A 22,544-nucleotide genomic window follows, 5' to 3' on the forward strand; every position below is an offset into this window, starting at 1 on the left:
TCACAGTGTGAGAGATCAATAACAAGAATGAATAGTTTAGAGCCGCAGCCAGTATTGTATTATTTCTGTAATCTGAGAACAGGCAGACTGAATTTTGCATTGGTAGAGAGCTGCAGGGACTTTTGGAGTATGTGGCTTATGTTGTGAAGTCATTCAAAGCATATTCAATTTGCATTCCAAAATAATTTGAAAGAGTTTCTATGAAAATGTGTCTTGTCTCAAACTGTTTTTACTTCTGTTCTACATTTGATTTCAATTAGGTTTTTGGCTCTTGTTCCTGATTAAGAACGCATTTCCGATGAGAAAGTCTCTGTGGAAGTCCATACACTATAATTTGGTGTCAGTGTTATGTTGTGGTAACACTGGCTTGTTTTTAAGGCGAGAGAAAGACTGACTAAGATGATGTAGAGGCAAGACTATAAAAGAAAGGGAAACCCTTGAGAGATGGTCTTCTAAATTATTGTTGTTGTTGTCTTATAAAATCAGTTTTTTTATCAGCCCTAATGCAAACACCAGCACTCCCGCAGAACCACATAACAAGCTTCTTCCAACTTGACATTTTAGTGTTCTTGTGGAATGTAAGAAACTCCAACAGTGAGAAAGTGGTTACTGGTACACTTTAACAAACAAGGCTAGTGCGATCCTTTTGTTTATAAGGAATACCTTGAATTGTTCTGTGGAGTAAACAAGTCATTCTGGGGGAACGTGATGAGGGTTAAAAGTAATATTTAAGGATAATTTCAGTGTTTTGTCAGATAAACCTGTTATTCTTTTAAAATCCACATTCTGTGTAAATAGCTCAAATTCTTTGCCTATCCCTACCGAAGTAGCTTTAGACGTTCCACTCTAAAGAAGTGCTCCTAACAAAATGGCATTTTGGAACCCTACCATCTTTGCCTCAAACAATCCCTTAAACATTCTTCTTATCAACATAAAACCCTTTTCAGGCGAATAAACATTTGACAGACATTTGGATGCAGAATCTATGTGGGGTCATAAAGGGTGAAAAGCCACATAACCTGCATTCTACATTCAAAAAGTTATTTCAATGAATATGTTCTGCCTTCTGTTAATCTTTGGTAAGTGCAGGTGACAGTGGAACAACACAAAATGAATCAACAGTTTTAACAATCATATCCCTAAACCCATCTGTTTTGTATGACAAAAGAGGATCACCCCATTCACACCAGTGATTCAGAACAAGAAGTCCTACGCGCTTGCAGCAGAACAACAGAGGGTAGGTCTGCAGCATTAGCTGCAGGGATAAATAATAACTTGGTAGCTGCCAGACCGGAGACGGACGCTAAATATTCATGTGGGGCTGTGCGTCTTAATTAAATGAACACAGGAGTAATTAAAGGTAAGCAAGTATAAAATGGCAAAGGGAGGAGGGGAAACATGAGCAGAGTGCTGGGGTGACGGTGTTTAGCTCTGAGTCGCCATATCAACACAAGTGTAGCGAGGAATAATGAGTGTGTGGTGGCATCCTACTGGGCTCAGTGTGGCGTGGCAGTGAGCACTACGGGCATCCGCTCTGTTGCAGGAGCCTCCCAGGGTAGCCATGACATTGATGTACAATGTACACCAAAGCAGGAGGATGTGTTGTAGCTTCCGGAAGCTTCTGTGAGCCCTCTTCGAATGACTGTTTGTGCTCTATGTGTACACAACAACAAGGAGATCAATTAGATCATTCTGTCATGACGACTCAGGAAAGGAGACAGAGGCTGATGCATTACCACATGGGACACAAGATTATTATGGCCACTTGTTATGGAGAGCATCACTGGGGACAGCACAGCACTTGGTACAGACTAGAAATAGTATGCTTGGATGGATGTACTCCTAAGGCTCAGTACCATAGAAACAAACACATACAAAAGGGTTTTCAGTAACAGTCTGTGTTTCAGTTAATGACAAGTTCAAGCTCAAAATATCTTTGTTAACATTAAAAATGTAAATTAAATAAAAAATATTTAATGCTTATTCTGGTCACATGGACAAAGGCTGAATTTAATTTTATAAACACATTACCTGCCACAGTATGCACAAACAGTTGGGCTAACACAATCAAACTAAGGAATACAGTTTCAAATATGTTATTCACCACCATCTGCAGCCTATCCATAAAATAATCCTGACACTGCTTTTGTGAACTTTCACTGATTTTCCAGCAGATGGCTCTCTAAGATAGTAGGAGGACATTAGTGGTCCTACTAACAACTAACCACACTAGTTAGAAGGCCAAGGAAGAATGAATAGAGTACTTCTTTTTGTTTACCTTTGACAGAGTTCAAGCAGAGTCTAGCACTGTCATTTCAATCGATAGAAAGCTTATAAAGCCTACGGGAGATGGAGTGTAATGATCGATTGCTATGGCAAAGATGAAGGGTGTTGGACAAGCAGCGGACTGAGCTGCAGCAAACTGGCCAAGTTTAACCACTGAACTTACAACATGTACAACACCTCCTTGTTTCGTATTGCATGTGCCCTGTCTGTGTAAGGAACTGTTGGTGCCAGAGCTATATGGGGTATTCACACCGATTGCATTTCCTCAGGCCCTCAGTAGGAGTAACTCTTCTATCCCAGTATCACATAACCTGACTGAAATGTGTTTGATTAATTTTCTCCCCAGCACTGTTGCTTTGGCACAGACTTGCAGGGACAGGCTCTCTGTGAATTGATTGATTTATTTAGGCCTCGGAAGACACATTGAGGAATAAGATCCTCATTTTCAATGGTGCCGAGGGTACAATGAGAGTTAATACATTGGAAAAAATAAATAATATAAATATGAATATAAAATAGTTAAGGAGTACAAGGGAACGATCATAAAGATCAATAAAGGCTTCAAATGGCAGATACTTTCATCTTTCAAAATGTCTAATCATTCCAGAGGTTTTGTGGGAGGGGTGGGTGGGGATTTATATGCAGTCAAAACCTCTGAGGTTATTTTTATGTAGAATATATGTAAAGTTCTGAAGCATACTTGACAACCGGATCTGACCACTAATATAGTTAAAGAGTAATAGAACAACTCCACACTTGTAGTGTACAGTACATTTGGAAGCATTTCAATGAAATGAAGAGATATTACCTAGCACATTAAACACTCTGAAAAACACTTTGGTCAGTTTGATTGTGTCTAGTTATTTTTTGTTAATCTGTGGTACAGACTCAATTTCATTCATCTGAAACAATCCATTTGATTCTAAACCAGATACAATCTAAATGCTAATCAATTTTAGCATCCAGGCCCTTTTGAGTTGATGATTTCGCACACTTCCTTCTGTTCTCTCCATAGCGGCTAAATTGTTCTGATGGCGTGGAAACCCCCCCCCCCCCCCCCCATCTATCCAACCCCCTCCTCCCCACCCCCGTTGCCAACAGAGAAGCCATGGACTTGAACGAGCAACTTGTGCAAACAAAGAATTCAGATATAATTATGTGTGTTAGACTATATAAAATAAAATAAAAATCATGTTCTCTGTCTCCCCACAGTCAGGTGGTGCTTCAGTGGTGCACATCTGGTCAACATGTGAAGATGCTAAGGAGAATTGAATAATACTGTGCATGTGAATAATTTGAAGCACAGCCAAGGCTGTTTTCTTGCTACTGATTTATTTGAAGGTTTCTCCAAATCCACCATGACAAAGGCTACAAACCATTCACACCTTATTGAAGAACCGTTGACCAACGTCTTTTGACTGGCGCATCACGCTAGCTGCTTGCTTGCTGGACTTTCCTAAAGAGTCTCATTCACTCGAGAGCAGCCCCACCTGGTTTGTGCGTATTTTAAATTATAATTATTTTACTGTAAAATAATAGTCCTATTACTGTTATTATACTAAATGAAGTGACATATAACGGAGATTTACAACTTAAATTCGTTATCGATTTTAAAATTGGCCTCAGGAAAGGTAAACAAATCATACAAATTATGTAACCAATATAATGAAGACAGATTCAGTCCTTCTCAATTCATAGGTGACTAACAGCTATATGTCCACTGTCTTATAGGTGTGATGATTTGAAGTGAAGAGCCACCTAATATAATTTTTGTCACATGGAATAATGGTTCACAACCAGTGCATTTTCCTGTGTGTAACCGGCAGAATTACGGTGCTCTCTTCCAGTAGCCACGTAACTCTTGGGTCCTGCTCTGCCACGCCCCCGATTTACACTCCGTGGCTGTTTATTCATTAACCAAAGTGCGGCTCGTATAAGACCAGCTCAACAGGTAGAATACTAGAGGTGTCTGGGATCCCGCATTCTTGCGCTGTGTGTTATTGCGGCCTAAGGTGTTTATCGTTCACCCAAACGCTTCCGGGTAGTATGCCTGCAAGCTACCGAAGGTTTGGGTTAGACACCAAACTAGCACAACCTGCTGTAATAAACTGAAGACTGGTTGAGGTTTTGGTTAGGAGACGCCAGGAACCATAGTTTCAGTGTGTATTCTTTCGGTGATGCATGTACATAAAGGAAGATTTGCCACTGCTGCTTTGCCTGTAGTAAAATTTGTGTGCTTTCAGCTTTTGACATCGTTTTATCTTGTTTGCTTTTATCTTGGTTTGGTTGACTAAACCTAGGTGTGAGCTAGGTTTAGCGTGCTGATTTTTATCACTTTTATTATTGTCCCCTCTCCTCCCTGCGGTGCTAGAGTGATTTGTGCTGTAGTGGCTGCCCTAGCATTGTTCCCCTAGTTTGAGTAGGCTTTTCCATAGCTAGAACTCTGCCTGGTTTTAGCCAGTTAGGCTTAACTCCAACCCCTCCTTCCCTTTCCTCTCCAGAGGGTGGTAGCTGTCTGCGGGGCAGGTCACTGGATCCGAGTCCTTCTTCTTCGCGCACTGCATGTCCTTTTCTGAGTGGTAACTTGTACCTCACCATTTTCTGTTATCCTTGTTTGCAGTGCTTGTCCCTATGTGTGTTGTGTGTGTGTGTGTGTGTGTGTGAAAGTGTGAGTAGGTAAACGAATCAAGAGCACGGGTGGCGTGTCGGTCTCACTCCTTTCCCCAGGACAGGTAACCCCCCCCCCTGCAGCAGCTGCTCCCTATGCCCCCTACCATGGAGGCAGTCATTACTCCCTCTCTTGCCTCATTTTAATGTCAGTTAGCCATGTATTAATAAATATTATTTTTCTCTTTGAAATACCACGTCTCTGTCGTCACTAGAACGTACCTGGGCGTGAGCCCGCTTGTCTCTCTCAGAAGGTACAATTACACAACAACATATCTTGGTGAGAAAGGCACCAAGTGGCGTAGTCGCATAGCAGAGCCAAGACCTAACTACCACTAGGTTACAATTGGCGTAGTTCGGCAGGATCTGGTACACAGAGACGTGTATTTCTGGTTTGTTTTGTTTTTCTTTGTGTTTTTGTTAAAAGCTGTGTAATAGAACTTTTAGGCAAAGCAGCAGTTGGCACGTCGTGGGACATCTACACTGGACAACAACAGCGCCCCGACTGGCTGACGGCAGATACCCTGTTTTGTTTATTTGTGTTTTAGTTTTTTTGCCTGATTAACTGCACTGTTCTTCGTTTGTAGTCATGGATAACGAGCTACGGGAACTGAGGGAGCAGGTGCGGCAACTTCAGGCAAAGAAAGAACACTTACAGCAGGGACGAGTGTTGTACCTCCCTAGCGAAAAAAAGTGCCCAATGTTCAGGGGCAGAGCGGGGATGGGTATTGTGGAATGGGTGGAAGAAGTGTATGCTAGCATAAGGGCAAGGCACTTGGACGCACTTGATCAAGCCTATTTTATTTTTGACCACTTGGATGGGGAGGCTAAGGATGAGATCAAGTATAGGACTAAGGCCGAGAGGGAGGATCCAGAAAAGGTCTTATCTATACTGAAAGAACTCTATGGTTGTCCAAAATCTTACATTGCCTTACAAGAGAGCTTTTTCTCTAGAAGACAACTTCATGGAGAGTCCTTTCTAGCATATTCGCATGCCCTTTATTCTCTCATGAATAAAGTGACCCAGAGTTCCCCTGTTGCAGTGCCTAACCCTGATGTCCTTTTGCGGGATACATTTGTAGAGCATCTCCTTGACCTCGATCTCCGCAGGGAGCTGAAGCGGTTGGTCCGCCAGACCCCAGGGCTTTCCATGTTGGAAGTACGAGCTGAAGCCGTCCAGTGGGAGCGGGAAGGTAGGCCAAGTGGTTTTGCTAGAGGTGGAAGTTCTGTCCAATCTCTCTGTGCAATGCAGTCCTCTAGAGCCCAGCAGGACAGCTACCCACCCCAGGAAAACCCATTTAAGTCCGAAATGACAGAATTAAGAACAATGCTGCTGGCACAGCAAGAGCAGATTCACCAGCTCATCAGCAGTTTGGCTACTTTGCAGGTACCAGTACGCCAGGCTAGGCCTGGACGTTCTTCCTCTGTTGTTTGCAGGCGATGCCAGAGGCCTGGGCATTATGCCAGAGAGTGTGATGGCGATCGAGCGGTTCCTGTGCAGCAGACTGCGGCGCCACAGAGGAATGAGCGGCATGACCAGAGGGTACACAGTCAAGTACAGCGGACCATGCTGAAACCAGTCCTACGGAGTCACCGGCCCAACCTCCCTGCTGCACCTCCAGAACCCTCAGAGCGGCATGACCAGCGGGTACCCCGTCAAGTACAGCAGACCATACTGCAGCCGGTCCCACGGAGTCACTGGCCAGAATCCCCTGCTGCACCTCCAGAACCCCCAGTAGCGGAGCCAGAAAGTACTGAAGAGGATGAGGTGGGACAGTGGGGCATTGCTAGTCCTCCTGATCCCAACCTGGCTCTTTCTCCTGCGGCAGCCTCTGGGTCTGTCGGACCCCACGAGCAGATTGAACAGCCTTTTCCTACCTTTGCTCTACCTGTCCCCACAGATTCTGCCCCTGGTGGCGGTGTACTACCTCCATGGAGGATGTCCCGGTTCACTGCAGGAAGGCATGGAAACTCCAGTCACCTCCCAGTGTCGGTGAGTAGGACCAGCGCGAATGGGGCTACGAATTCCCAGGTGCCTGGTTCTATTAATAGTACTATAGCAGGTTTCCGACCCTGGTTTTAAGAACCCATTTTATGCTTTTCTTTATTATATAGGGCGTTTTTATTTTATCTGCGGGACGCCGATAAGAAATGGGGGGGGTGGAATGTAACCGGCAGAATTACGGTGCTCTCTTCCAGTAGCCACGTAACTCTTGGGTCCTGCTCTGCCACGCCCCCGATTTACACTCCGTGGCTGTTTATTCATTAACCAAAGTGCGGCTCGTATAAGACCAGCTCAACAGGTAGAATACTAGAGGTGTCTGGGATCCCGCATTCTTGCGCTGTGTGTTATTGCGGCCTAAGGTGTTTATCGTTCACCCAAACGCTTCCGGGTAGTATGCCTGCAAGCTACCGAAGGTTTGGGTTAGACACCAAACTAGCACAACCTGCTGTAATAAACTGAAGACTGGTTGAGGTTTTGGTTAGGAGACGCCAGGAACCATAGTTTCAGTGTGTATTCTTTCGGTGATGCATGTACATAAAGGAAGATTTGCCACTGCTGCTTTGCCTGTAGTAAAATTTGTGTGCTTTCAGCTTTTGACATCGTTTTATCTTGTTTGCTTTTATCTTGGTTTGGTTGACTAAACCTAGGTGTGAGCTAGGTTTAGCGTGCTGATTTTTATCACTTTTATTATTGTCCCCTCTCCTCCCTGCGGTGCTAGAGTGATTTGTGCTGTAGTGGCTGCCCTAGCATTGTTCCCCTAGTTTGAGTAGGCTTTTCCATAGCTAGAACTCTGCCTGGTTTTAGCCAGTTAGGCTTAACTCCAACCCCTCCTTCCCTTTCCTCTCCAGAGGGTGGTAGCTGTCTGCGGGGCAGGTCACTGGATCCGAGTCCTTCTTCTTCGCGCACTGCATGTCCTTTTCTGAGTGGTAACTTGTACCTCACCATTTTCTGTTATCCTTGTTTGCAGTGCTTGTCCCTATGTGTGTTGTGTGTGTGTGTGTGTGTGTGTGTGAAAGTGTGAGTAGGTAAACGAATCAAGAGCACGGGTGGCGTGTCGGTCTCACTCCTTTCCCCAGGACAGGTAACCCCCCCCCCTGCAGCAGCTGCTCCCTATGCCCCCTACCATGGAGGCAGTCATTACTCCCTCTCTTGCCTCATTTTAATGTCAGTTAGCCATGTATTAATAAATATTATTTTTCTCTTTGAAATACCACGTCTCTGTCGTCACTAGAACGTACCTGGGCGTGAGCCCGCTTGTCTCTCTCAGAAGGTACAATTACACAACAACATATCTTGGTGAGAAAGGCACCAAGTGGCGTAGTCGCATAGCAGAGCCAAGACCTAACTACCACTAGGTTACATGTGGTTTTAATATTAATGCAAGAAGCTGGAGAGGTTTTAGAACGCACACCCTTTGGAGGCTTTGCTAGCATTCTAGTGTTGTACAAATAAGGTGAATGGTGTCAAATGGGAGGTAATGAGTAGAAAAAGTCACAAAGTTATGAATGTATGCAAAAGCTCTCATCTTCATCCACACAAGTAAGCCTTTCTGTCAGGGCAGTAAACAGAACTTTTAGCTGGAGGCTGCACCACATTTTTACTGGTCTGGTGAAAAATTAAGAGAGATATGGCTCAACCTCGTCCACCCTTTTGCCAGAAACTGCCATAGAGTCTTTAGTAGTCTGTGGAATGCTCACGCTTGTGCCCTCTGTCAAACAGGGTGACCAGTCATTCCACATTCCATGGGTCACCTTGAAAATTGGACATTTGGGTTTGCTTGACCAGCATCCTAAACCAACAAAACAGTTTACACTTTTCAGTCATTACTATGGTGGTGGTAGTGTGTGTGTGTGTGTGTGTGTGTGTGTGTGTGTGTGTGTGTGTGTGTGTGTGTGTGTGTGTGTGTGTGTGTGTGTGTGTGTGTGTGTGTGTGTGTGTTCTATTCTTTATTGACTGTTATTGATTATTGGGTCGGTCAGGCAACCTTGTCTAAAACATACTATGCTATGAAAAATGAATGTATGAATGATCTAATGGTGATGTAACTGTCTAAATTGACAACCCATTAATCTGTAGGGACAAATTAAACTGCTGCCATACCTACTTCAGTCAACATAACGTTTTTGTTTTCTTCTTACCCTCTTAGGCTCTTTAGCCTAATTACGAAACTCCTAGCAAGCTTATGCTGTGGGGACATGGTAGGGGCTTAACTGAGGCTTCTCCTGCTGTTCAAAGGACTTCTCATAGAATTGTCTTTGCTCTGGACTAACGTAATAAGCTGTCCTTGGGCACCCCCTTCCAGATTGAGACTGTCGCAGCACCCCCTGGCAAGGTGCGCCAGCTATAGGTTTAGATGGCGCTGGCCAATCTGGGCCTCCCGTCATGTCTGCATCAAAGCAGCCCTATAGCACTGCATTGCAGGAAACCTCTTGACATATGGTGTCAAGTACCCTTCCTCCATCTTCCCCTCTCCTCACTCTTTGTTCTTCTCTGAAAATACTCAACCTGATTCAGCCTCTTAGCTCCCTTTGAGATATATATATACGTATATATATATATATATATATATATATATATATATATATGGTTTTTTTTTGCTTCCGATATTTATTGGACAATCCGTGTGGTCTTCTGTGCAATGTTTTGTGTGATATGATATATATTATCAGCATCCTAGAGTCATCTTGACATTATTGTAGAAGAAACTGATAGTTGGTGTTTCCATTTCAATAACGTAGTCAGCTGAAGACTTGATAGATCTGACTGTAAGACTATCAGTCTTCGATGTAGCTTACTTCTCCTTTCTTGCATATATCTAATTATAGCATTGTAAACGTAAAGGTTTCTGTAGTATGAAATGTGTGCATTAAATAGAATATGAAAGGTGCTTTTATATTCTGTTTGTATCATGTCCATACATTGGTGAGAAAATAGCTTTTGAGCCATAGCTTAGCAAATGTGAAAAAATAGAAATCAATGTAGAAGTTAGTTGAATATCTGAGAGCTATTAATGAAAGCAAAAGGCAAACGTGAGCAGCCAGAATTGGATTTATGTATAACTTAGGTATTATAGTTCACAGGAGCATCTGAGTATCCTCCTTCTCCCCTTGTCTGTCTACCCCTATCTCTATATATGTTGGTCTGTTCCTCATTTTCACACCTTTAAAGAAGATGCTGTGCCCCACTGGTAATGGTGGCAATGCAACTGTGAGGTGTGTAGACCACACACACACACACACACACACACACCCACCCACTCTAAATCACTGCAGCTAGGCTTGTGCCCCGGCCTTAAACTGCACACATGCTGTAGAGCGAGCAGCCTACAGCACCGTAAATCTTCAGGGTAAACACAGACGATGGAGTGTCAGCTTTGCGTAAGTGAGAGCTGTGGCTCTCCGGCCAGCAGTTCTCCCACGACAGCATCAATCAGCGATGCCGACGAGATCCACAGGGATCGCCTTCCTTCCTGAGACGTCTTAAAGTACATCAATGTTACGGGCCATTAATCTGTGGCATTCTCTATGGTACATAGCTCTATGGCTGGACATGAATATTAATAATATTATTATTAACAAAACCCACTCTTTTTGTTTTTAAGGGTAATAGAGTCCATGAGTCCGGGGAATTTAAATTGGCTTGTCCAGGCAGAGCCTCTTTTCACAATTGCCTTTCATGAAGCAGAAAATTACATAGGCACGCACTTAACACTGAACATAATAATTTGCACACACACTGAAACATATAGATACTCATAACACTACATTTGCTTACACCTGTCTCCAGTTGTTTTTTAGCTGAATACAGAATAAGGATACACATTCTGTTTTTGAGATACTGAGACCCCAAAAAGGTAAGCGCTGGTTGACATTGAAACCTAATTTCTGTCAGTTTCACCGAGTATGATGGTGTTTGTCCTCTTGCCTCCTCAGGCAATGCGGAGGTATCATTATGAGGCTAGCCATTATAAGACTGTCAATAACCCATCCCCCCCCCCCCCACACACCCCCAAATGCAGACACCCTTGTCTAGTTTTTTAAGCACAATTTTATTCAGAATATATATCCTGCTCTTGGGAAATTCAGAAATCTCTTCACAGCTTACCTGGTTAGTATAAAATCAAGATGTAAAAGCTCTGCTCTGTCTCAGGCCAGACAAAGAGTCCCAGAGGAATAGATGCTGCATCATTTGCATGGGAGATACCTGTTTAGTGTATTCATGGGAGATACCTGTTTAGTGTATATTCTGGGCACATTGGAAGGAGACACACACGGGGCCCATAAACCGTCTGTCATGTTTCTCGTCACATTAAGGCAAAATGGTAGCACTAAGGTAAAGCACAGACGACTCCAAACCACTCAGTTTCCGCAGAAGTTTCATTACTAAGGTTCACTTGATGTTAAGGCTGCGTGTAAGTGGACAAAATGAAAACTGAAAATGAAGACTCCTCTACCTCCTGAACCACTATCGCCACACAAGAACAGCAATCACTGATGTACATTGGGACATTTTACATACAGTATATATTGAAAATGTTGATATTAAGTTTTGGACCACACTCACTTTCACGGTGACGTTGACATTATTTAGGAGCCCTACGGTAGAGTGCTGATCAAGCTGTTTCGACAGCTATGTTGCTCATTGTCATATATCATCTTCTCTGCTCTGTGCAGCCTTTCCTGGGATATATACACACAAATGGATGGTCCTGCTGCAATATGGTGTTAGTGGTTGAGTTGTAAAACGCTTTTAAAGCTGATACTGAGAATGGACAGGAAGGCAAGGTTTACTCATTGAAACAAATCAGTCTTTCATGGAAGTTCAACTGTCACAAAATGTCATTCTTTTTGTTGAAAGAGTCTCTTGAAGGTGACAGTTTTTTTAAGTGAGAAAATGGTTGTGTGAAAGCTGCTTATCTATTCTGATAGATTGTGATAGATGCATGTGCAGTCTAACTGAAGAGTCCTACACTTATAGACTTCAGCAGTGATACGTCTTCTGAACTATTGTCCCTGAAGCATTTGTTCTCAGTATTGTTTTTCAAAATTTCAAAATGATTTTATTATTTTTCTCTCCCAGTTTCACTGATACAAGCATAAACTGTTCAGGCTCTGGTGTCTGTAAAGTGCCTTGAGACAACGTTATTGTTTTGGTGCTATCTAGATTAAATTGAATTGAACTGCATGAACTTATTGTGGTGAACCTAGTGTAAATCCCTATGTCTATCGGTTAGTCCATACAGTCTATGCATAAATCAATCAATCTCAACGGTTTGAAAGTTTTGAGATTTTTTTTTGAATTGTCAATTACACAGAATGTCCGGATCCACAATCAGTATGTGAAAATGTTCAAATGTTGTTTTATCCTAGTGCTAAATATCAATCAAATAGAATTCTACAGGAAAGTAGGTGGTAAAATGCTATAGTTAATTAATTATATATTTAGCACAGCTGGTTGTCATGGATGGGGAATGGAACTTATTGCACAGAGCTCACCAAAGCCAAGCTGATTATGCTGTTGTTAAGCTATAGTGTACTAATTATAAAAAAAACTTTATTATGATACTTTAGTTTGACACTTTTACAATTGGTCTATTTTTGTTCTATTCTGCCTTGGAATGATTGATTTAGGATGAAATAAAAAATGTCTCTTTTCACAATTGTTTCCTGTACAGTACCCTCAGAAAGTACCCATCCTCAATTCCTGTGGAGGCAAGTCTAAACACATTGAGAGTTAATTGAGTTTACAAAGCTCCTTTGCTGACATGGGAGACATTTACCAGACATGAACTACCTCTTCAGCCCTCCACACATCTGGCCTCTTCTGGAGTGTGGCTAGAGGGAAGAAAGGCAATATCAGATCACACCTGGTGGTTGCTAGAAGCCATGTGACAAAACGAAGCACCTTTTTTGATGAGACTGAAGTTGCACTAATCGACCTGAAAGCAATGTGCCATGCTAGGTGCAACACCCAGAGAAACACCATCCCTGCCCATGAAACAAAGCACATATCAAGAACACTGGACAACGCCTCAGAAGAGCCGAGGTTAAGTCTGCTAGATAGGCCTACCCAGACTTCAATGCAATCAGATGTTTCTAGTATGAGCTGAAAAACTGCTATCCACTGACGCTCCACCTCTGAACTTGCCAACAAGGAATTATGGGCCACGACGAGTCCAAACCCCAAATGTGCTAACCTTGTTCAGACACACTGAAGAAGACCTAGAGACGTAATTGCCACGAAACACAGCAGCCACAGGTAGCTTACTTTCTAACAGAAGCGCATTTCAGCTATATATCTAGCAATTGACTGTGCTGTAGCAGTTGTTCTTGCATTTTCACGGGTTTTCCAAGCACAAAATAAAAAAGTGAAGGGCCTGAATGGCTAGTGGCAGTGACAGTGGCACAATATTGCTTTACATTGCAATATGTTTCGGATCGTAACAAGAGGATAATGAAGGGGAAAAACAATAGCGTAAGGTGCAACAGGACCAAATGTGAACAGAACTGAAGGGGTTGAATACCGACTGAAATCACTGTGCCTGCTCCAGATCTCGGTGTGTAATGATTAAGCAATAAGGTTCGAGAGGCAGTACGGTATCGTCAATAATGTACTTGTTCGAGGGAGTTGTTAGGCCCGACGCGCCGGCAAACCCTCGAACAAGTACATTATTGACGATACCGTACTGACTCGAGTACCTTATTGCTTTTATAACACGGTTGCCAGCGACTTTATAAATATTAAGTACAATTAAAGTAAACAGTAAGCTGCCTTTCAGCACAAAAAAAGTTGTAGACACCAAACGTTGTGTATCGCATTTCAGTAGCCAAGAGAAAATAGTCCCCCTTTGTGTGGCTGTTGCTATGCAACAGACAAATAGCATTGGGAACTTAACGTCTGTTAGACCTAGCACAAAAGCTACGTGTGTTTCAAATGGGTTTTTGGTCTAAGCGCTAAAAGTCAACTACAAATAATATTCGAGACTTTCAATACTCTGCAACATTCGTGTAGCACAGAAACAACTAACCGAGTCAATTTAGACATATAAAAAGTCGTGTAGATAGCTTAATTCACATGAAACATTCCCCACTACATTAGCCACAACACGCCGCCATCTTGGATAGATATTTCCTTTTGAGTGCGTAATGATATGGAACGCTCAGGTAGATGAAAACAGGTCGTACAGTTACTATACCGTAGAATATAGCACACCCCGGAACTAACTCTCAGAATGGTGGATTCCATCTACCCGTGTTATAATTCCATCTACCCGTGTTATAAAGCGTAATAAAGTCTTGGAATAAGATAGTTCTGTGTATAGTGCCTGTGACAACATCTGCCTGTGTGTGATGATCCAATCTTAACGGGCCAACAACCCACAAACGTATTACTTTCTTTAAAATAATCTCTATGTAATACAAGTTGAAGGCCTTCGTATGTTGGGGATATTAAAGATGGAAAGAAATGAAAGACTGTAATTATTATACCAATAATTATATTAAACAAAGAAAGCTATTATTGGCAGGTTGCCATGGTTGTTAAGAGTATCACAGTCTGGGTGGACTCAAATGGACTGTATGACTCAGTGTTTATTTGTATTGGGTAAGAAGGTAACAGAACATATGAAAGGGTACCAGGAAATCATTTAAGGAAGCATTCAGTTTTACAAACAAACCCATCATTTTAAGCTATCTTGAAGTAATTCATGCGTTTCCTATCATACTACATACAGTAGGTGGCCACATTTATCCCCACTCTTTCAGTTATACCTTATATCACTCTCATCAAGCCCCCTATCCCAATCCCTCCCCAAGCCACTCACCCCCTTCAAGACCTTCCCTTCACCCTCAACCCCCCCACCCCCACCCCACTCCAAAACCTTTAAGACATAGCGCACTCATCCACAATTTTTAATAAATACATACATACATAAATAAAGGGGGGGGGGGGGGGGGGGATCTAATGGGATCTAATGTCTATTGCTTGGGTAGTGTTAACTAGAGCGCATTATAGAACTCCATTGGCTGTCAAATGACTCAGTGATATTGACATAGAATGTTGTTACTATTCAGGCCTTGTCATTCTGATGCAGGGTGTGGCATTATCCAGATCCAAAACAAAACAAAAACACAGTTAGTACAGCAGGAGGGTTTGAGCTCTGTGGAGACACCAGTGGCGTCGGTATAGCAACCAGTGGCGGTTTTAGGCACGGGCGACCCGGGCAGCCGCCCGGGGCGGCACTTTTCCATGACACGTGAGGGGCGGCACGAGCACTTAAAAAAATAGTAATAATAATCTAGGCCGCGAAACGCTTTTCTATACATCATATCACTGCGTGAGGAATTGGCAAATTGGCGCCCCCTGCAGCTGCAGGCGCACCTGCTCGCTAAGAAGGTGCAGCGCAATCCTGGGTGAAAGGGGGAAAGAGAGAGGGGGCGGCGGGCAGTTCAGCTCTGGGTCTCCCAATAAACATTATAATTACCCTGTACTTTTTGTTTTTCTGAATTGTGTGAAATGGCTTATAAAAATAGGTAATACAGAACGATTATGTGGTCACCAAGGGTTAATTGGTGGAAGGAGACCACTAACTGCATCAATTTATCCAACTGGTGAAGGTAATAGTGAGCAGAGTATAGAGATAGGTAGATAGTTAGATAGATACTTTATTCATCCCGAGGGAAATGTAATACATCTTTAACAGAGTAGTCTATTACATTATCGATAAAGCTATTGAAGGATGCTCGAGTGGACAAGGTAAAAATGTGTTTTATTTTATCAAGTGTAGCTTAACCAATATTCCTATTACTGTAAGGCAACCAGCTAATGTTGAGCACCAACTGAATTGTTTGCTAGCTAGCGTTAGCTAGCTGATTTGACCATAGGGTATGAACATGTTCGTTCATCTGACACTAGGCTAAAGTGTTAGCGAAATCCCGCTAGCCACAACTAACATAATGTAACAGCATACAGAGTACTAGTATAATCTTAATAATTAGCAGGTCGATAGCTAGCTGGTTAGACCACAGATTTCCTTTTGACACCACTAGACTAGCAAGCGTTAGCGAAATCCCATTAGCCACTATTAGCAAACTCAACTAACTATAATGCATGTTGAGTGCTTGCACAACATAACTTGCAAAGAGCTGGTGTTAGCTAACATTAATGCACATGTTGTGTGCATTGATTATCTAAAGTGTGTTATTTAAATGCTCTATTGAAAGAGTTGTGCAATTGAAAAGCATACAGAGTACTAGTATAATCTTAATAATTAACAGGTCGATAGCTAGCTGGTTAGACCATAGATTTCCTTTTGACACCACTAGACTAGCAAGCGTTGCACTAGCACAACATAACTTGCAGATAGCTGGTTAGCTAACCTTAATGTAAATTATGTGTGCAATAATTCTCTTAAGTGTGTTATTCAAATGTTCTATTGAAGGATTTGTGCAATTGATACATTTCATTTTTTCTTTGACTTATATTGTTATACTATAATTTTTTCGGGGTGGGGTGGGGGGGGGGGGGGGGGGGGGGCGCTAGGAGGGGATATCGCCCGGGGCGTAATTCCATGCAGAACCGCCACTGATAGCAACTGCTCATTTATGACAGAGAGAGGCAGAGAGAGAGAGAGAGAGAGAGAGAGAGAGAGAGAGAGAGAGAGAGAGATGATTTAGAGAACTTTGTTGTTGTAGTTGTACCATGTACCATTAGAGTCAGTGGAGCCAACTCCATGTCTTGAACTGTAACATCTTCATTGTCAACTAGATAGCTGGCAAAGATCTCTGTGTGGTCTGAGGCACCACTGGCAGCTTACAGGGAAAAAAAGAACAAAAACTAACAAAGAAATAGGATGTCAAACCACTTAAAGATGTGCACAAGGCAGCAAAAAATACATACATAAAAAAAAAAAATTCAGCTATGTACTGCATTGTCCATGTTCTTTTCATCCTTCTCTCTGTGCCGTGTTGTGGCTGCAACCTTCTCCTCAGCTTCATCCTTTACTCTGTGCCGTGTGACTGACACCTCCTCCTCAGCTTCAGTTCAGGATGTATTCTGCAGCTTTTTTTTCATTAGACAGAGGGAGGTCATTCAGAGGGGGTAATGAAGGCGTCCAAAATGCTATGGGAGCCGTCGACTCTGAAATGCAGTCCTCCCTTAAGGCAGGCTCATGGTCCACAGCGGGAATGAGATTATCCTAAGCACACATCCATGTCAGCGGGCATGAGTACATTTTCATTAGCGACAAGAATAAACCTTTTTAATAATACCCTCAATTTGGTCGCCAGTCTGGCGCCATTAGACACGTTTTCAGGACCGAGACACACACATGCATGTCTGCCTAGTGTGGCCATTTCTTTTGACATACAAGTGCCTAATGATACAGGTCAAATCAGCTATGTATCAATTTAACAAGCTTGTCGCTGGTCCACATTTGCCTATGCCTCTGCCGCCTGGGAATGTCACCTCTTTATGTCTGTGTCTTAATAAGTCCAGTCCAGACACTGAGCAAATGAAGCCTCCTCAAAGATAAGCTATGAAAGTAGAACATGTCTCGGTATATTTCATATAAACTGGTTGGTTTTAAGCAAGAGCGGATGACCTGAAATTCCAGAGACAATCAGTGCTAAAATAAAGTACCTCTGAGACACAACCACCAATGAAAAGTCTCAACTCATGGAGATCATGTGACTCATATGATATGATATAACAGTTTTCATGTTTTAGTCGATCCGCCGCGTCGCTTGATATTTCCGTATACAGTTAGTTCCCTATCTTTCATTGCTTATAGATCCTTGTATTCGCTGTTCTATGCAAACAATGTTGTCGTCCGAAATGAAGGTGACTTCTTACCAGGATTGATCCATCCCCAGGTTTACAGTCAAATGTTAACGCCCTTTGAAACCACACATAGCCTGTCGACACATTGGCCATGCTTGAGCAAAGAGGTTCAGTATAACTATACAGTGTAAATTTCCACAACATTTAAGACAATGAAGTAAACCGTGAATGCAGAATGTAAGTGATTCCATAGGAAGCTAGATGGTTATTTCTACCAGGTGGCCTGTAAACTTCCAGCTCAAGGGGGCCAAAGTGGATGACAAATAAAATTCATAATGGCTGAAATCTAATGAAGCGTGGTATGCCAGTGACAGTGCTAAGAGGCTAGAGGCAACCTCCCCCCCCCCCCCCTCTCTCTCTCTACTGCATGTTTGGTAGAGCACAATGATATCTCAGATTCTTTATATAACTTTTATATTATTGCTCTAGGAAGAGAGATTCTGGCACAAAACATCCAGTTTTCTTTCCTGTATTTTCTATCTTTTAGATCTTATTATCCTATTTATTTTTTATGAGACCATAATTCAGTATAGCACTGAACTCAAACAGGAGAAACAAACATGTTTTGATTAGAGTACCCCAGTATGACAGCTGTGTAATACTAACATAGACACCTCTGTTTGTAGCAAAACATTTTAATTATTATTTATGCAGCTTAGAGCAGAGGAAATGTAATTTCTGTATGGGAAATAACCTTCAGCCACACGACTGACATAAAGCACACTGATTGGCTGATTGAGGAGAGATGGGGTAAACACCACTGACATGAAGTAAACTGATTGGCTGATTGAGTAGAGATCGGGTATACACCACTGACACGAAGCACACTGATTGGCTGATTGAGTAGAGATGGGGTAAACACCACTGACATGGAGCACACAGAGTAGAGGTCTGGTATACATTCATGTGTCTTTCATTTGGAGTTAAGTAGGCTCCCACACAGGTTGATATGATTTCACAAGTGTCTCTCTCCCTCTCTCCCTCTCTCTCTCACTCACACACTCACACATATATACACACCGATATACACACACATACACACATTCACACACACACACACACACACACACACACACACACACACACACACACACACACACACACACACACACACACACACACACACACACACACACACACACACACACACACACACACACACACACACACACACACACACACACACACACACACACATTCACACACTTACACAAACAGTCACACACACACACACACACACACACACACACACACACAGTGTGAGTACATTAAAAAGGAAAGTGCCTCCATACGAACCCTGTCTATTACCTGTTTCCATAGAAAGGACTTGAAAGTGACTGAATATGAACTGTATAGCCATAGATTTGACAACACAGTAGGCAGCATAGCCGCCATCTTACACACAAAGTACATTTCTCACAAAGTAGGGGGAGTCAGAGGGAAACAAAAATCCTGTAGTGTCTGGGTCCCACCCCTGTAAACAATCTGATTTCACACATAAATCCTACCTCTGAGTTGTGCTAATTACCACATCCAGATGGTTGACACTGGTTGCTTGCAAAGCTATTCTGAACTGGCACTCCCTTTCATAAACATGAAATTCCATATTTCTCCACCCTCCGTGTGTTCCATGGTTCGGTAATGTAAGAGCCTCAAGCCCTTAAAATGATCTGTACCTCCTGTCAGGGCCCACCACCATGTAAGAACATGACATACAAATGACAGAGACTTGGGTGAATCAAAATCACAAGACCCATTTTTTTTTTTTTTTTTTTTTCAAAATGGTTTCTAGCAGCCCAAACCTTCACACACCAGACATGTTATTGTGTTTTCTTCTCAGGTGGACCTAAATAAAGTTCGATATCCTGGATGGATTGATCATTCAATGGGGTTATGCTCCTTGATTTCATCTGGGTTTTAATGCCTGCTTTGTAAATCTCCTGCCTTGGTAAAGCTCCACCTGACGTGGGCAATAAAACATCACAGCAGATATCACCCAGAGAGAATACAGATGAAGGCTTTGGTATCTGCTCCCTCTACAATTACCGCACTTTAGAAATGAGTGACTGTCTTGTTCGTGGCTGTCACTGCTTCTGAAAGGGAATGAATGACAGTCAGTTTAGTTTGACAACCCTCATGTTCAAGTACACTTTACACTGTGCTTTACACTGGCTGATATGACTGTGATGTATTGCTGTGTGGACTAGACTCTGTGAACTAAGCTGAACACATTTATTGTTAACCTAAACATGGTGACTCTGTGTTGAACTCCTTACAGACACAAAGTGAACTCATTCTTATCTCAACAGCTCCTGTTTAATTGTCTAAAAACATTGCTATTTTTAAAGCAGCAGTAAGGCATTTTGGTCTGAAACTAGTTAGTTAATGACTTAAAAGGCATGCGAAAACCCTGCAAACACCAGGACAGCCAAGTTGGCACCGATAAAAGCTTGCTACTGGTGTCTTTTGGCAATATAGCTGACAAAGTTGTGCTGTGAAAGCACACATTACATATCAATTTCCAACGATACTCTTGCTCTAGTGTTCACTGTACATTAATACAAAAAGGGTTCAGACTAAGTAGCTATGCATAGTCAACACAGGCCTTAATATATCTGTCATTATAGGGTCATATAGAGATTGCCTTCAATCTGCAAATACGTAACTCCTTAATGACCCCTTGAATTTTGATGAACTTATTAAAATACCTCACAGTAATCATGCCTTGAATCACATAATACAGGATTTTTTTTAAGAAGTGACTAAAGGCTTGGCTAAATTCAAAGTAAAATTAAGGGAGCGTGTTTGCAAATTAAGAACCCCTTAATATAAATAAAAGAGTTTGCATAGTTTCAGGGGCAAAAAGGTGGAATGTAAGTGTATTTGAAGTGTTTTGCAGTGAAAATGGCTACCCTTATAGAGTCCCCTTTGTGTGGCTCAGCCATTATATTCAAGGGACTGAGTCGTCATTGCGCTGCTCTTGTTCTTATGTCACACTCAATTTGTTTAGTGTCAGTGAGATTAATACACACCTACAATGTTGCATCTCTCATGTCTTCAAGTCTGAGAGAGATGTTCTTACTTTAACCTCAAGCAAATTGAAATCATGACCCTTTGAGGTTTTCTGCCTCCCTTTCCTCTCTTCGTACAAGTCATCCAATTGCATTTCTACAAACTTAAAATTGGAATGGTGCATCACAAAATGCCCAAATTGCTTCTCTAGAAGCCAGGGTGTGTGTAATCCATGTGGAGCTTTCACTAGTCGGTGACCATGTGTACCTTCTCTGCTGGACAGGTCCTGCGAGGTCTACGATTGGCCTCCGAGTGGACGGAGAGAGCATCACTATTAGACAGGGGATTGCTTCACAGTATGGCTCCATGGCAGTTTAAGCATTCTATGGGGTGTATGAAAATCTAATTGTATTATTTTAGTCTGGTCTCTTCAGAAAGTAATTGAATTATCTGCAAGTCCCCCCTGAGACAAAGATAAATAAAAGAGCTCTGATGCATTATTCATATGATGTTCTTGAAGCTAATTAAGGCAAATGGACTATTTCATGTTTATGATAACAATTTTTATATGTAATTAGCCCAGAGTCTGCAGAATGTTTGGAATGGCGTGCAGCTTCAAACAAGGACGATGGCTTATGTGTGAGAAACATCGATTCTTTTCTTTTTGCTTTAGCATTCAAATGCTTTGCCTAAAACCATAAAACCTGGGGCTCCAAGGCCAAGGGCTGTAAAGACTGAATAGACATTTCACTCTTCTTCCTGAACAGCTTTCATTGTGACTTTGTGTGCTAATTCGATCCTGGCTACAGTCATACAACTGTGATTAGGTAAAAGAGGTAAAAGACTGAGTGCTTCACAGTGTCACTATCCCCCACAGATAAACCACACTGAACTGACAGCAGTATAATCCTCACCTACAGCACCAAGTGCATCCCAGTATGCGATTAGCAATCTGCTAAAACCTGGCGAAATGCATTTTCTCTTGTCGTTCAGGATTAATGTTTTATTGTGCACTGTCCCTGTTTGAAAAATAAATTACAATTACAATTACAATTACCAACATGCCCCATGAATACGGTTCCAGACTGCTTTTACTGTTGGTGGACTTAAAATGCATGTCTGTCACTCTTCAAACATTGCATGGCTATCAAACCTATCATTTGTATTCTTCTTGTGAACTCACAGGGATGCCATTGCATATTCATTCACACAGCAATGCTCTGTTTGTTCCTCTGTGCTTAACTAAACTAAGTAGCCTAGCTTAAAAGAAGTGCAGACTGGAAGTGTTGCCGACATCTTTAAAAATGGCTTAATACTTCAAATGAATCAACCTAATACTTAAGAGTTGTATTAATTAGAATACTTCTCTATGCTAACATTAACAGGATTTGTAGATGTGACTTTTGTAAACTCATCCTGCTTGGAAGTAATTCAAATTTAGAACAGAAGAATATCTATTAGCTATGCATGGGTCTTGTGGGCACCTCTGCAATCAATATCAGCATGACAACTTTCTGGCTTGAAGATGGTTTCCAAGTCAGAACTGGTGCTCAGTTCCCAGGTAGTCATGTTAACTATCTCTCTTATCTCTGAATCATTAAGATATTTCCTTCAGCAGTAAGAGAACATGCTTTTGTAAGATCATTTGAATGACTAGTACCATGTTAGATGTGTCAGCTTCTGTGTTTATGTGCTCAGTCCAGTGAAAAAATGAATGTTCAGCAAATCGCTGCTT

The sequence above is a fragment of the Sprattus sprattus genome (genome assembly GCF_963457725.1).
Source record: "Sprattus sprattus genome assembly, chromosome: 4".
In the NCBI taxonomy this organism is placed as follows: Eukaryota; Metazoa; Chordata; class Actinopteri; order Clupeiformes; family Clupeidae; genus Sprattus; species Sprattus sprattus.